The 8,138-nt window shown below is 40.8% G+C and overlaps 1 pseudogene; it reads left to right on the top strand.

The window, feature by feature from the left end:
- Positions 1-644: 644 nt before the first annotated feature.
- On the top strand, positions 645-3,907 carry LOC123396536 (annotated as a pseudogene).
- The last annotated feature ends 4,231 nt before the right edge of the window (positions 3,908-8,138 follow it).

The raw sequence follows: 8,138 nt of genomic DNA, 5'->3' as shown, positions 1-8,138 counted from the left end.
GGGAGTACTTTACATATTAAAGAATTATGGTGCAGACCGACGACACAATACGCATCGTTTCATCACGTCCTGAAACAACATCGGGTCCCCGCACAATGCAGCACATGTGACTGGATACATGGGTTGTTTCACGTTCAAAATTACACTTTGGTACACCAACCACAAACCATGGTCATATACTATTTGTTTTAACAATTGCCATGATTAAAAAACAATTTTTTTTTTGAGAATTGCCATGAGATAACTACAGTTTTATTTCAATAATTTGCCACGATTTAGAAAACAGAATTCGTAAAATTATTGTGTCATACCCGGAGCCCATTTCGTAGGCTGCCGAGAGCCTAGTCACTATCCTTTGACGAGGCATTGAAGGCAACAGTATAGTACTGGTTATCCATCCACCATTGTTTCCTCAAAAAAGAAAACAAAGACGAGTTTGATTCTTGGGTTTCGGCACCAACGTCGAGTGGCCTTTTTATTAATTAACGTGTTTTTTAAGTTTGCATATTTTTTCAAATTTGCATACTTTTTTAGTTTGCACAAATTTCCAAATCCGCGTACCTTTTCCAAATCCATGAACTGATTGTAAGTCCACTTAATTTCCGGAGCCGACTCCCTTTGACGCACACGAGGCCAGGGACTGCATGTACCACCGTGTCACCCTCTCCTGCAGCTCGTCGGCTGGGAGTGCTTGCATCGTGCTGCTGGTGCACATGCCGCTCGGTGAGCTCTCTTATTGCAATGGGCCATCTCTTGTTGTCAAAAGGATCATGCACATAGTTAGGAGGCAGGGAGATGATCCTTCTAGCATGTACGTCCTGCAAGCTCCATGGGGTGATATTTTGCAAATATGGAGATGGAGGAGCTACGAAGAATCGCCAACACCTGTGGAGCTTCCTAGACATCTGGAGGGTCACAACAAAGATGACATAGACCCGTACATTGAGCTCAGAACAACCGAAATAGAGGTCTATAAGGTTGACCTTGAGAACTAGACACTTGTGAATACGGCAAACTTGGCGGATCATGCACTATTCCTCGGTTATAATAGCACCATGTGTTTTGCTTCTAAAGATTTTCCAACATTGAAGCCGAACTGTGTCTATATCACAGATGACTCTGTTGAGTATGTCAACATGTGTAAGCATAACTGGCGAGAAATCGGGGTTTGGGATATAGAAAACAATAGTCTGCAGACTTTTGATAGTGATTTGCTTACTAATTCCTGGATGAATTGGCCTTCTCCAGTTTGGACAACACCCTCCCTTTTCTAGTAAGTGACTTTTTATTCAGTGGTAGACATTGCAAACTTTTCTTGTCTTTGTTTATTGCCATTATTTTTTCATTGTATTACAGATTAATAATTTGTGATTTTGTCCCACAATTAGATTAATTCCCTCTCTATATTAGTTATGGTCTTTTCCTATGTATCACTGGACAACTTTTGTCTTGATTATTGTCATTTTTTTGTTGTATTACTGATTAATAATTTGAGTTTTCTCCATAGTTAAATCAATTTTGTCCATATATTAATTCCTATGTATCACTGGATGACAATTTTGAGTTCTTTTAACATCATTCCATTAATCTCTCTTTAAAACCACGTAGTTTATGACGACTCTAATTCGTGTTTGGCACCAAAGTGAATGACAGTAACTTACTTTCCATGTGACCTAACAGAGCTTTACTAACATAAGGTTTGCATGATAGTATTAAGAGAACTAGAAACATGTATACAGTGCTATGCAGGAAATTAATATCCTTACTATTTAAACTAGTCATCAACCCATGCAGATGGGCGTGCTAAAATGCTAAAATTTCAGCAATACATTAATTGTAAAGTAGATTTGTTTTAACACAAGGACATGCTTATAAAAAATATTCCAGCTAACTTCTAATATTGATTTGTTTATCAAAAGAAAGTTAAGTTCCTTAATCAGTTCATGCTTGGAAGCTTTATTGAATTCTCTCCACGTAAAATACATAGTTGTTGTTTAAGATATTGCCAGTCCTCTTGATGCAACTTGAACCATTATCTTTATATGTCAAGAAAATAATCGATCTAACAAATATTTTTTGTTAATTTTTATGAAAGACGAAGAAGTTTGATTTTATGCTTTATAGGAAGTCGTGTATTATATAATTGAGTTTGGATTTATTATGTGTAGCAATAAGTTAATTAGTACTCAAGTTTAATTACTATTTTTGTTTTTGAAGATGACACTTGGGAAGATGGCAAGCTTAGTGGATCGTGCACAGCACAATGTGTTCGCCGGCTGAAGATTTCTCAACATTGAAGCCCAGCTTGTGTCTATATCAAGGATGACTCTTATGAATACGTATGTAAACATGTGTAAGCATAAATGTGAGAACTTTGAGTTTGGGGTACAGAAAACAAGAGTCTGCAGACTTTTGATAGTGATTTGCTTAGTAATTCCTGGATGAACTGGCCTTCTCCGGTTTGAATAACATCCTCCTTTTCTAGTAAGTGACATTTTAAAGTTCAAAAAAAAGTAAGTGACTTTTTAGTCAGTGATGACATTGTAGACATTGCAGACTTGTTTTTAGCAGTTATATTCGTATTATTTGAACTAGCCATCAACCAGTGCAAATGGACGGGTTAAAAGTTTTAGTAATGCATTAACTGTAAAGGAGGTCTATTTTATATGTGCTTCTAAATTATTGCAGCCAACTTCTAATGGTGATTTATATATCAAAAGAAAGTTAAGTTCCTTAATCAGTTCATGCTTGGACGCTTTATTGAATTCTTTCTGTGTAAAATAAATAGCTGTTTAAGATATTAGCGGTTCTCTTGATGCAACTCGAACCATTGTTCTTATATGTTGATAAAATAATTTGCAAAATTGCTATTTTACATCTAGATGTAAATTTTACATCTAGATATAAAATACTTGTCTCACATCTAAGTCTATATGTTAAATACTTACCTTTTTCTTGTTGAGAAAATGTAAAATACTTACCTGATTGTCTCGCTCGCGTCGCGTGTGGTCACGGTCACGTGTAGTGGCCGTGTCCAAGTCCATGCAAGTGATGGCCGGACCTTTTTTTTTCTTTTCTGCATTTTTGGGCTAGCTGCCATTGTTTGTCCACATTCCCAAGGAATGTCTCATCAGATTAGGTGCCCAAGGAGTGCGCATTAGGGTTGACCCGGTCGAGAGGCAGTTATGGAAGAGTGTTCACCCCATGCAACCTTCATCCGATCGATTTCCCTCGTATCATTATCTTTCTATCTATGCATTATTTTTATCATGGAGTGAGTGATGCAGCGGAAGGTTAGACGAGTACACGTGGATCAACCCATCAGCCATCACCCTAAGAACACAAAGCGAGCTGTAAGGAATCTCCACATGTCGGTACCATCACACACATCTTCTAGCACACCCCTACCACCATCTTTCTAACCCAATCAACCTTATAAAGGATTGATGTCATCTGCAACATGTTCCATCAAAAGCTATCGATAAACTCAAATTTTGCTATAAAACAAAACAATTGCTTAGTTCTGGTATTAGAACTATTACAGTATGATTCATGTTCTATTGATCATGGTAGGAAGGGATACCATTTCTGAACAATGAGGCTAATGAGATCGCAAGGTAAGGAAAATTAGTTATTACTTCAGTTTTTGTCTGATTGCATTAAGATGTTTACATATCATATGTAGCTTTATATATATATAGATGTTCCAAAGTTACTTTAGTTGGTATGATTAGCTATTATCTCATGATAAGATGTCATCCACTAGCGAGTACCATCTGGGTTGTAGGGCCTAACCTCTCATACAATGTAGTCGTGTACTTTGTGGTTATCAAGCTTCAATTGCATGATGCTTTCTTTGACTAATTTTATCTTTTGTAGGTTCGACATATGCAAGGCTGCCACGTAGTGGAGGAAGATAATGTTCATTGATTCTGGCATGCGATAACTATCTGGGTTGTAGGGCCTATGTGAGAAAATATTCCCAAAAAGAGAGTGGGACAACAAAAACAAGCTAAACAAGAAATACCTACAATCTGCGCAAAACAACAACATGGCATTTTGTACACCCTACAACAACAGGCTACATAATTCTAATATGCTCAAACAAGACATGAGACAGTAGTGGTCAAGATGCACAACAGCCCCCTACTAAAAACAACTAGCATGGAAGCATGGATCACTAGAAAAAGATCTCACAAAATGGCAACTAGCACATAGTTTCAGACTCAATGAAAATAACACTTTTGACAGTGCAGTTTTCAACCAGAAGGCATATTGGAAGCAGTAAAACTATATGTTACGAGGTACCGAATGGCATGAAACTCTACAACATGCTAGAGAATCTTAAGCACTAGAAATAACTCCATTGCACCAACCCCAAAGGAGCTATAGATCACTAGCAAAACTCACGGCAAGACTGCAACAAAAATAACATATCTCAGCCTTAGAAATATTTCAACATCTCATAACAACATTATTTTTTAGCATGTTGGCAACAAGCAAACACCACCTAAACATGGATTTCTATAGCAACCAAAATTACCAGGGGCTAACATGCATGTCCAAGGGCATATCTCTAGTTCATAAGTAAATCATATCAAGCACGGAATAAATCCCACAAAATAAATAAAAGGACATCATGGCAAAATATCATGCATGCTAACTTACTCGGAAGACAAAACTAAATGCACAGTTAAATTCTACGGATTTTTCTACCCCGAAAACATATATAACCTGTGGGGTGAAAAATAAAAACTAATACCACGCATATATGCGAGAATATGTCCTAAACACGACATAGCAAACTATTGATGCCACCTACATAAAAATGGTTGGACAACCATTTCTAAAAATACATGGCAAAGGGTTGCAACAACATGGAAATTTTACCTGCGAGCTTTGAGAAAATTGGATGCATGCATAATTATCTACGGAATAATTAACCTAATAGGACAACATGGAAATCTATGTGAACGGCAGGTCAAACAACTTCAAACATGCATACAAGTTGTGAAATATTAATCTACACAAAATTCTAGCTAAGTTACATATATAACTTGTCGCAATCCGACTCACGGTCAAAGATTTACGGGCGTTTGAAAATATTGCATTTTACTGAAATTAATAAATTCGTCGGAATTAATAAAAATCCTACGGGCTGAAACTAACTATTGGGCCAAAATAGGCATGGGCGCAAGGTAACTAAAACGCGCACAGGGGCGCTGGATAGAAGGGCTGGGGAGGACTCACCTTCGTGGGCTTCGGCCCAGGTGGAGGAGAGGCGAAGAGGCAGGCCGGCTCGGGAGGTTGCGCTGGGCCGGCTCGGGGAGGCTGGTCCTCGGGGCTGGCAGCTGCGCCCAGCTGGGCCGAGGGAGGCACTGGGCGAGGTGTGGCCTAGAGCGAGGCGAGCGGTCAATGGCGTCGGGATGCCGATCGGATCTGGCGATCCAGATCGCGGGAGGAGGCGGCGGCCGACGTGGAGGAGGCGGGGCAGCTCAGCTAGCGAGCGGGGCGGTGACTCCGTCGGGAGGCGGTTGGGGCTGCGGACGCCGACGGCTGCGGTGGCGTGGGGGCGCGACGGCGGCGAGCTCGCGGGAGTGGGGTTTGCATGCGGGAGGGAGGCACGGGCGGCTCGGGCAGGCTGCGGGCGAGGGTGGCGGCGTGACCCGGGCCGGATCTGGGCCTGGATGGGCTTGGCGGCTGAGGGAGGAGGAGAGGCTGCGAGGTGGAAGCTGTGGCACGGATCTCGAGGTGGGGATTAGGGTTAGGCTAGAATAGGCACGTTTTGGGGTCTATTTATAGGAGTTTAGGTAGGGTTAGGGGATTTGTTCCGTTTTCGGACCGTTGGATCGCAATCCGACGGCTTCGATCCGAGAGGTTGACTCGGTGGGTTGCGGTGGTTGTGTAGAGGGGCTAGACGGAGATGAGAGGGAAACCAGGCACCCGGCGACACAGTTTTAAAACAGCGAAAACGTCCGGCGATAACCCGATGACGGTACCGCTACGGTCGACCGTTCGGGTATCAAACGGACTCCGATTGCGACGAAATTTGGCAGACGGACTACCTACACTAAAATAAGACTGCGTGCCAAATTTCAACCCAATCCGAGAATATTTTATACGCACTTTTAAAAATAATATTTTTATCGATGTCGCGGGCGCGTGCTTGTGCGGTAAGGCTTAAAATAGTCAACGACGAAAACGGAGAGAACCGGCAACTACTAACGGATACAAGTTTTCGAAACTGGCGGCAATGGAGTGCTGATGCAATGTTGATGATGTGAATGATGCGAGATGAATGCAACAAACAAATATTAACCCGACGACAACGAAATAAAAGTGGAATCTTCTATAGCGTCGGTCTCGGGCTGTCACAGCTTTAGGGTCGACCCGGTCGAGAGACAGTTATGGAAGAGTATTCACCCATGAAACCTTCACCCGATCGATTTTCCTCGTACCATTATCTTCCTAACTATGCATTATTTTTATCATGGAGCGAGTGCTGCAGCGGAAGGTCGGACGAGTACACATGGATCAACCCGTCATCCATGACCCTAAGAGCACAAAGCGAGCTGTGAGGAATCTCCACATGTCGGTACCATCACACAGCCCCCCCCCCCTCAACGATCGAGCGAACATGAAGTACGTAGTGTACATATGACTGGCATGTGCAAGTATGCATGTATTTGCCCCTCCCCCCACCCATCAACGGCGATATCCAAATCCTGGCTCCGCCACTGCCATCACACACATCTTCTAGCACACCACTACCTCCATCTTTCTAACCCAATCAACCTTGTAACAGATTGATGTTATTTGCAACATGTTCCATCAAAAGCTACTGATAAACTCACATTTCGCTATAAAACAAAAAAATGTTGGTATTAGAAATATTACAGTATTATTCATGATCTATTGATCGTGGTAGGAAGGAATACCATTTTTGAACAATGAGGCTGGTGAGATCACAAGGTAAGGAAAATTAGTTATTACTTCAGTTTTTCTCTGACTGCATTAAGATGTTTATATATCATATGTAGCTTTATATAGATGTTCCAAAGTTATTTTAGTTGGTATGATTAGCTATTATCTCATGATAAGATGTCATCCGCTAGCAAGTATCCACAAGTGCGCTCCTATAGGAGGTTCTATGCACAAACAATTTTTGGTTAGTTATAGCATGCATGCCATTGATGATTGCATGCTCTGCCTAATCTGTACTGCTTGGTCCGTCATTCTTTTGTCTATAGTTCATGATCTTTTCAATTATGCAATTTAAAAAATAATATGTTATTGTTCAATTATACCATGCCAGTATAGGTTATGGAGGACAGTAAAGTGATTATTAGTTAAATAGCATAGGTCAAGCTTAATATGTTTTAATATGTAGTTATCTAACATCTCCTACAATGTAGTCATGTATTTTGTGGTTATCAAGCTTCAATTGCATGATGCTTTCTTTGTCTAATTCCATCTTTTGTAGGTTCGACATATATATGCAAGGCTGCCACATAGTGAAGGAAGATGATGTCAATTGATTCCGCCATGCGATAACTATCTAGGTTGTAGGGCCTATGAGAGAAAATATTCCCAAATGGAGAGTGGACTTGTATTATTGATTTGCATTGATAATTTTATCCCAAAGAAATCAAAAAATCACTTATGTCATCTCATTAGTAAATGCCTTCCTATAGACCATTTTTTTCTTTCATAGTTCCATGTTACACTAGTGGGGACAGGGCCTATAGTCCCGACCCGTAAGGGGCTTTAGTCCCGGTTCACCAACCGGGACTAAAGGGGCGGGACTAAAGGCCTAACCTTTAGTCCCGGCCCTATTCCACGCCGGGACTAAAGGTTCTCCACGTGGGCGCCTCATAGCGCCCCAGGGGCAGGCCCTTTAGTCCCGGTTCGTTACACGGACCGGGACTAAAGAGTTTCAGATTTTGTTTATTTTTGGGTTTTTTTTGAATGAAATTATTTTTGGGTTTTAGGGTTTTAGGGTTTAGGTGTTCGGGAGATTAACGTAATGCCTCATTTGGTGTTCGGGAATTAGTTTTCATATAATTTAAATAGAAATAATTATGCATATATATAAGATTAACTTATCTTACAAGCGAGCATATATATACAATTATATG

The sequence above is a fragment of the Hordeum vulgare genome, chromosome 1H (genome assembly GCF_904849725.1).
Source record: "Hordeum vulgare subsp. vulgare chromosome 1H, MorexV3_pseudomolecules_assembly, whole genome shotgun sequence".
Classification (NCBI taxonomy): domain Eukaryota; kingdom Viridiplantae; phylum Streptophyta; class Magnoliopsida; order Poales; family Poaceae; genus Hordeum; species Hordeum vulgare.
This window is presented reverse-complemented; position numbering and strand designations above follow the sequence as displayed.